Raw genomic sequence first — 9,610 nt, forward strand, 5'->3', positions numbered from 1 at the left:
ATCACCTCAGTGATTTAAGAATCTAAGTATAATTTTCAAAGTGACTTTTAGCCATTTGGAAACCTAAGCAGCAGTTACTCTCAATGACATTTAAGCTAATGAGCAGGGATCCTGGTTTTCTCTGATAAAAGAAAACTTCCCCAATTTTCAAAGTCAAAAAGTACCCCCAAATTTTTCCATTATTAAAATGAAACACCACTAATATATAGATGTATGTATAGTGGTGTTCCATTTTATTACTGGGAAAATGTGGATTTTGGATTACTTTTTTAAAACTGAAAATTGGGGATTTTTTTTTAATCAGAGAAAACCAGGATCCCTTCTCATTAGTCTCTTTTGAAAATAAGGCTTAGATGCTTTTGATTTTACCTCAGGTTTACCTAAAAATAAGTTTTTTCCTCTTGAATGTAGAGCTTGTGCCTCTTGGGGTGTGTCCAGACTAGCGTGCATGTGGGTTTGCAGACCTGTCTGCAGTGCCACAAACTGCACGCGCTGCATATGCAGGCATTCTCCATGCTGCTAATTTGTGTCAAAAAAACCTGCACCAGAAAAAATCAGGGTGGCACACGAGGAGACAGCATGTGCCACTCAAAACCAGACCCTGGCCGGCCAGAACCACACACCAGCTGCTGCCCAGGCTCCATGCACCTGGATAGCTGCCGCTGGAGCCCCCCAGAGCCCCAGGTAAGACTGCTGGGGCCAACCTGCCCTATCCCGCCTGGGGCAACTTGTTGCATGCCAGAGCACATACATGCCGCTGCTAGTTGTCCCCGGGGAACACACATTCCCACATGTTGGGGAGTGCTCGAGTTGTTTTTTTAGCTTATCTGTACTTTTTTGGAGCCCTTCTAGGTTGCTGGGGTGCATGCCATTGTTCTATCTGTTAGTCTCTTTCCTCTATAGAGTATTAATGAACTTTCCAGTAAGGCAAAGAATTAGGAAGAAAAGCAGTGAGCTTGTGATTCAAAATTAGTAAAGGCTTGTCCTCTATCCTTGAACAAATTCAAGTCTTCATGCATGCAGTCTCTTAACCTCAGAAACTGAACGCTTTGAGAGAGAAAGAGAGAGAGCAAGTAAAATGTAACGTCAGACTAGAACACTTAGGGACAATATGTTAGAAATACCCTTGCACAAGTACTCTGAGAAAGAGAAGAATGCACTTTTGTTATTTCTTACCACCAGGGGTCTCTCTTCTCCTTAGAGAAACATCCAATATAGATAGACCAAGTTTCAAGACCATTCATCGTCTTTTCAAGTCTGGGGCTAAGTTTAGCTTTCACAAAAAAAACTAAAAGACACATAACGGGCAGGTGCTGTGCAATTTTCTTCAAACAGCTAAACCAAGGCACTTCCATCCTTACCAGTAATGTACATCCTCCTCCTATTCCTGGGTTGATCTTGAACGTATACTAGTAATTATACCAAACACCGAGCAATTTAACCAGGTCAATCAATGTCCATAGGAACACCGCCAAACCAGTGTTCACAAAGGTCTTTTTGGGAACTGAATCCAGTTTTGTAGTAGATGCAAAAAATCCTCTTATTTTAATTGCACCTAATTACTGTATTACTTCTTCTTTATACTTTGCCTTCATACTTAGATGTTTACACCCTTCAAAAACATATAGTCTATTTTTACATTTCCTGCTTAAAGTAGTCATCTCTTAGCCAAGCTGCACGTGAACCTTCCTCTGTGACAATCCCTCCAGCTTGCCAGTGGTTTGTTGCCGTTTTCCCTGAGCACCCACCTTGCCCTTCTTTTTGTGATGAGGTGACCAAAGTGAGACATCATTCCAGATGCAGTTACATCAGAACTACTAGCATGTAGGAAGGAAGGGTAATTTGTCTGATCCATAATTTATAAAAATTGGAGGGGCTTGCAAATTGAGTTTATGCAAATGTCACTGTCCCTTTACATGACAAACTTGATCTGATTTGTTCCCACTTAAAATTTCTTTCAGCAAGCCAAGTTCTCTAGGTTTTTTCCCCACTGCCTCTCAGAAGCAGTGATTTGGATTATTTTTCCTGATCTGTATTAGTCTAATTTTCCCCCAAAGTAATTAATATTATTGTTTCCCAAGTTTCTAATCTTTTTCAACCTCTTTGTCCCACCTCTCAAGCATATGGATATTTGTGACTCCTCCCAGTTTAGTATAATCTGTAGCTTTTATGCTTCTTCTAAAGTGGTAATGCATCATTAATCAGTATACAACTAATGGCAGCTGTACAAATTTTGAGGTTGGGTTGGTATATTTTCCTGACATATATGCAAAAATGGTTTATGGTTTGAAGAAGAGATACTTCTTGAACCAAATTCCGAGGTCTTTTACTCAGCCTGATCACGTTTCCAAAAATTGCATGGAAATACATCTCCCTATAATAGCATCTCACCCACCCATGGTACCTAGGGAAGGTGTTCTTCAAATCTCAGAATGTAGAAGTCAGAACTGAGGGAACATACACTGTATATAATCATCATCACCAGCTGACTTAGGGAAGGCACAGAGATCAAGAGACTTTGTAAGGAACATTTTATCTTTGAATGAAAGGTGCTATATAAAGTACAATAATTATAAGGTTATTAATAACTTAATCACAACGTGTGAATAAAGTAAGTGAATCATTCCAATGAAGTTACTGGTGTTGCATGAGGGTTAAAATCATTTGGTTGGACCTGTTAAGCATATGGTTTGATTTTGCTTCAGAAGGGAATATTTCTGTAATTAAGGGAAAAAAAAGACAAGATAATAAAATAGTTAAAATTAAGCAAATTTTCCAGATCAGTAGAAGTTCCTCAGCTGAATTCCCTGTGCATTACTTTGAAAACATGTCAGTCACTCCCCATTGAATAAAACTCTCCTTATTTTCCTAGCTTGGGAAGATGCGGGGGGTCTCTTGCTGACAATAGGAAAAATTATCTAACAATTCTCCATTTAAATGCACAGCAATGCCCTTATTTACAGGCATTTGATCCAGAGGTGTTCCTGACCTCTGAAGGGCACCCTTTATTGTATAAACACAAATTACTTAAAAGGTGTTTTCTCTTTTATGATAGTGGCTCTGCTTGGTACACAAAGGGAAAATGCACATCGGCAGCACCCAGTAAAGAATGAGCAAAGTGCCACTCAGCCAACACACCAGAGCAGAGCTCAGCTGAGGAGCACAGCAGTGGCAAACAGAGTGATGGAGTAGACAATAAAGTATCTGTAGTATTTAAGTGGTTTAGATTACAACCAAAGAGCACATAGGAGTTAATCATCTCTTTACAACAGGGAAACAGACCCCCATTCCCTCCCTTCATATAGCACAGGATTAAAAACATAAAAAATAGGGATTTTTTTGCATGTAAAAATGTGAACAATGAAACAATTACTTTTAAATAAAGCAAAATCTTGTTAAATAGTTTTAAGATAGTGAACTCAAAGCTCACCAAAATCTAGGCAGAGCAAAACACCTGATATATCTAACAATATATTCAAACTATTATGCCTTTAGGACATCTTGTCTAATGGTCATATAGCACAAAATATCAAATAATACTATTTATCAAGCTTCTTTATACTTCATCTTTTTTTAAAGGGTGCCTTTTGTAGTGTCTTAAGGATGTGTTAGACCTGGGCTTTATTGGCTCAGCCTTTCCACATTTCCTTCTACTTGTACATGATTTTGTGACTTCTTTCTGACTATCTGTATTTGACATGAAGCCAGGAGGCACCAATATGCCATGTCATAACAAGCAAAAGTGTAATAACTTACACAGCAAACACAGTAGTGTAAACACAGTAAAATTTGGTAGAACAATAATAATAAAAAAAGAATTGTTCAGCACATGGATGAACGTGATCTACTGGGGAGGAATCAATCTGGCTTTGTCAAAAGGAAATCATGCCTCACCAACCTAGTAAAGTTCTTTGAGGGTGTGAATAAGTAGGTGTTTTGGGGTGATCTAGTTGACATATATATTTGGACTTTGGAAAAGCCTTTGACAAGGTCTTCCAACAAAGGCTCTTAACTAAATTAGGTAGTCATGGGATTACAGAGAATGTCAATTCATGAATTAGAAATTGGCTTACTGATAGAATACATAGAGTGAATATAAATGGTCAGTTTTCAGGATGGAAAGAAGCAGCAGGGATCTGTGTTGAGGCCAGTGCTGTTTAGCGTATAACTAAAGTGTGAAACTTGTTGTCACCAGATGTAGTGGAAACTGATGGTTTAGCCAGATTCAAAAAGGAATTGGTCAAATTCTTGGAGGAAAGGGGCATCGGTAGCTATTGAGCACCAGAGTTAGGGATACATTGTCTGAATCAGAACTTCCTAGATCTTAAATGCTGAAGAGGAAGAGTGGAAAAAACTCTGGTCAGACACAGTTCACTCTCCCTTTCAGTATCCCCCCTCTGCCACACAGGATGGGGAAGGGGGTTGCAGAAGCAGGGAGGTGGTGTATTATGAATGTTTCCAACTCTAGGTCCAAATCCACAGAGATCTTGGTTTTCTTATGCAGGAACACTGCCTGGATGTTGGGTACGACCCTGCCCTTAACAATGGTGACTCCTCCCAGCAGCTTGTTCATCTCCTTATCATTGCAGACCACCAGCTGGAAGTGGCAGGGAATGATGCAATTCTTCTTGTTGTCCCAGGCAGCATTCCCAGCCAATCCCAGGATTTCAGGTAGTCCATCACTGCAGCCAAATAGACTGGTGCCTCAGCTCCCACTCACTCAGAATAATTGCTATTGTGAAGCAGATGGTGCACACGGCCTACAGAGAACTGCAGCCCTGCCGTGGAAGACCTAGACTTGGCCTTAGCCTGGACCTTGCCTCTCCGCTTGCCATGGCCAGACATGATTTTGCCCTTAAATGATACCACCTCTCTGCAGAAAGCAAGCTGGACCTCTGGTCTGACCCAGTAAATGGCAATTCTTATGTTCTTATCTAGTAAATAACTAGCCACATGTATTAATGTCATAGCTTTATACATTCAGGACATTCAACTAAAACTGACTGATTTCTACAGGAATTGGTCTGATGACTCAAGTGCTGAGAAGGAATAAGGCCTCAATTTACTCATTACTAAAACTGTCTGGTGCAAGGTTTTCACTGGGTACTTTTCTGCTCAGATTTTTGTTTCTTTGTTTGTGTTTTGAGGCATGGCCCAGAAGCCCAGAACATATGTGGTTTCTTCCTGATGGACACCCTCACATCTGCTGAAGGTAAAAAGGAGTCCTTCACAAATGTGTTTCAGAGAACCAGTCTTCCCTGTACCACAGCTAAACTGTTAAGACATTTCTCTCATGGTAGAGACTTTAAATGGCAGCTCTAATCCATTGAGTTGGGCAGTTTATTAACATAGCAGCTGATACAGTCTACATCTCAAGGTGCTTATAGTCTGAAAACAAAACAACACACCCAAATTATTTTTTTTCCTTTCGTCTATATATGTCTTTTTTTACTCTTCTGAAGTTTGCAAGTTTCCAGTCGTTCTGCAGGTATCCTTCAGTGTTTTATTGGAGTGTGAGCTGTTGTCTTTCAGTTTTGGGGGACCTGAAAACTCAAACCTTGGGGGTCTTTAAGAGAAGGCTGGACAGGCATCTGGCTGGGGTCATCTGACCCCAGCGCTCTTTCCTGCCTAGGCAGCGGGTTGGACTCAATGATCTGTTGAGGCCCCTTCTGACCCTAACATCTATGAACCTTCTTACAGAGCTTCTTTCAGTTTGTGCTCTGGACCTCAGAAATATGTACAAAGTGTAGTTTTCCAGGCTCTCAGAGATGGGTCCAAACTTCAACACACAAAATTCACTTGTAAATCTGAACTGTAAAATGTTCAAAAGTGTTTGAATCTAAGGGGTTTGGTAAGGCTCCATCTTCTGTCTTCCGCCTTAGTTTAGCAAGGACTGCTTTTGTCTCTAGTTAAACTTGGGTTTATACTGTGGTTGGCCCTGGATAAAGACACAAGTTTTTTGAAGGATGAAATTTTGCCTTGCCTATATACATGCACAGACACACATGCCCCTCTAAAGGGGCATGGGGATGGGCCAGCTACAGCTGAAGCATATACAAGCGCTACAGTAAGGTAGTGCTGTCATTAGCCTTTCACAAGTGCGTGAGGAGAGTCATTGGCACAGCACCTTCTCCAGGATAGGCTATTGTGTATCAGGAAGCAAGTCCATAGTGTAAACTACTGGAGGAGTTGGACCCATGGGTCGCACCCAGACATGTGCAGTTTGTGGTGCCACAAACCTCACATGTGGAGCATTAAAATGTGCCACATGTTGCAAATTTGCAGCACCAGGGCAAAATTAGCTACCAGGATTTTCTGGCAGCTAAAAAAAGTGCCAGAAAAAAAACCAGCACAGAGCACAGGAAAAGTACATGTGCTGGAACAAACAGGCTTGGTCCTCCAGTGAGACGCTCTGGCTGCCATCCAGATGTCTCTACTGCTCCATTTGTGCCCCTGCTGCTCCAGCACACCAGAAGCCAGGAGAAGCTGGGCAAGGGCAGTTTGCCCAAAGAGGGACAATGTGGCCCACACCAAAGCGCACGTGTAGGGGGGTGTACTGAGGTACAAAGTAGAGCCGCTACTCTTTGTGCCGCAAGCACACACCCCTGCATCTCTGAACACGGCCATGAGCCTCATCCAGATGAACATGGCTGGTATGTGGCACTGCAGACATGTCTGCAGTGCCACATACTGCACATTCAGGCATTCTCCGTGCTGCAAGGGAGCAGCACAGGGCTTTTTCTTTTTCGATCGTGGGAGATCCCTGGGCCAAAAAACAAAACAAACAAAAGAAGTGGGGCGGCACACATGGGGACAGGAAATGCTACCCAAAACCAGAGCCTGGCTGGCTGGAGCCACACTCCAGCTGTTGGCCAGGCTTTGAGCAGCAGGATCACTGCTGCTGCAAGCCCAGGAGGCCCCCAGGACCCCAGGTAGGGCTGTGGGGGCCAGCACAGTGCCTACCCCACCTGGGGTAACCTGCGCAGGCACAACAAGGCATTCCCCAGGCACGACTAGCAGCAGCACAAGGACACAAGGTGTGCTGCTGCTTTTTGTCCCTGGGAAACAAACATACATGCTTGTGTGGACACGGGCTTGGTGTCCATTCAGAAGTACTATGACTGGAGGTCCCCCACTAGCTTCAGGATAACTTCAGTTCCTTGAGTAGAAAATTAGATGATGTTCTAAAACCTCTGAAGACGCATTTATTTGCTGGGGCAAAAGTGGCCTTGTCATTCATCTCATGTGGACAAATATTTTGAGATCAGATACTTTGGTTCTATTCTTATAAGGCAAGTCAACAGTAAGCATGACTTGGTGTTTGCTAATGGGATGGGACTTGTCACTGATTTACATTAGGGATGCTGAAGTTTGCCAATACAGGCTGAGTATTCTTCAGTCCCATAAGCGCACTGGAACCTCTCTTAGGCTATGAAGTTCCAGAGACAGCGTCAAGATCAGACTCTGAAAGAATTAGTTAATTTTCTCGAACAGATCAGACATTAAGCACGTACCATCTCAGTACATTTTCCAATGTGGAGACAGTATATTTGGTAAGCCCCTTAGTCCAACCACCTGTGATAAATTCTATTCAACACTGACAGATGGAATTAAACCTTGGTTGCCTCAGGCATCACTGCACATAGGCATTCTCTGTGAACTCCAAAGTATTTCCTGCCTGGAGAACTAGCTTTCAAGGTGTGAAATATTTAGGATGTCTAGCTATTGGCAATAAGAGGGTGATCAAAAGAATGAAATTCCAGGGCAATAATCACTATTTATTTTTTACTGTTTATTTTGCCTGATTTGTGAATTCCTGATAGGTTTCCAGGTCAGAGATTGCTGAAGGATTTTGTTGCCTTTGGCAAACTGGCAAATGCACTATATATGGCACTATATTTGTATTCATGGATGGTACTTGCCCTCATAAACAAGCTCTAAGCTTCTTCTGCCTTGGGATTTTTTCTAAGTGTATGATAGAACAGACGCTGCTTTCAGTATAACCACATTTTTCCCTTCTCCCCTCCTCCCCCACGGCAGTTATTGCAAGAAACTGCTTTATTAGCTTTTGTTGATTAGCCAATTGCCTAGAAATGGGTTGGAGTTAAAATCGGATTCTGCAATTTGAAGTGCAAAGAGATCAAGGTGCCAATTCTGGGTCATTTCTAACATTTACCAGACTGCCATAATTTAAGTAAAAATGTAAATAAAATGGAATGTAATCAATATAAAAACTTCTCCGTAATTTTGGAAGGATTCAGCCTCAGACCTAGACCTTAAGGAGTCAGGTCCAGCCATGAAAGAAATGAAATAGGTTAGTAGATTTCACCCAAAATCCTTCATCTTCTAATTATTCATCATTTCCCTACAAAAATAGCATCTCATTTCCAACATGTCCCACTCACCATCCATGCTAGATAGCTTTGGACTAAAAATGATATATGTGGGTATCCTATTTTAGACACACATGTCTGTAATTAGCTACCTATTTAAGTGGCCAAGTTTTCCAAGCAATGACACACCTACACATCTCAGTAATTGCTGTGGGGCTACAGATGCCAAATTCCTTGACAAGGCCACTTGATTGAAGGGGCGTCAGTTTGGAAGTGTTAACTTTGAGCTACAGGATGGCCGAAATGTGTAAATTACCTTCTTGAATTTAAAGGAATCAAAATTCAAGTGTATTTTAAATTTGACAAAGTACACCTGTTTTTAATATGAAAAAAATCATCTTATGCTTGATGCACAAGTTACACATTTCAGTATGTTATTCAGTATAGCTGTTCAAGGATACTTCCTGTAGGATTCTCAAATGCTGTAAAGAGCTGGTTTCCTATAGCATAATCTTTGTCAGAACATAATCTTTAACAAAGTGTGCTTTTTATATAATCTACTGGTTTTACAACCATTGCCATGATAAATAAGCAAAAGAAAAACCTATGATTAGTAATTTCCTTATGGCAGGAAGCACAACTAAATTGTTTCTGGCCACAGACCAGTGCTAAATAAAAATCATATTCTCAGTGAAACAGAAAATAGAAATCTGTCCCACGTCCAAATGTTGTTTGGCAAATCCACAAGTCTTCAGTATTACCTAGTGTACAAGTACCTGCTTCAGTAAGTTGCGGAAAACAATGACAAAGCTTCCAATAGCCAGATCAGACATGGATTGCAGGTACTGCTTTACATAAAAACATTTGGTTCCTATGCTACCACAACTAAAACAATCCCAACAAACAACTCATTCCCTAAAGTGGAGAATTTAAAGCAACCCAGTTTTCATCCAGTTCCATCATGGTAATTAGCATGCGTCATAAATCTTCCTGTCTCTCAGTGATTACTTTTAACACATAGAAGAAAAGAACACCACATTTGGCTTTATTTATTCTCTAAATATTTGGTTGAATTTAATGCTGGAGACAGGTGCCAGATGAACCGCTCTCAGAAGCGAAGTCAGGGGTGGATTTTAGGATTTTGGAGAGGTGGGCAGATGGGGTGGTGCATCATCACATATAACACAATATGGTTTTCTCCAGGTAAGAAAAAAATGAAAAGTTGAATATGTTACGGGCTTTGGGTTACATTATTCAGTTTAAAAATAAAGCAAAAA

The 9,610-nt window shown here is 41.2% G+C and overlaps 1 pseudogene; it reads right to left on the minus strand.

The window, feature by feature from the left end:
* Positions 1–1,664: 1,664 nt before the first annotated feature.
* Positions 1,665–4,845, minus strand: LOC106740160 (histone H2A type 3-like; annotated as a pseudogene).
* Positions 4,846–9,610: the final 4,765 nt, after the last annotated feature.

Source organism: Alligator mississippiensis, chromosome 3 (assembly GCF_030867095.1).
Source record: "Alligator mississippiensis isolate rAllMis1 chromosome 3, rAllMis1, whole genome shotgun sequence".
NCBI lineage: Eukaryota > Metazoa > Chordata > Crocodylia > Alligatoridae > Alligator > Alligator mississippiensis.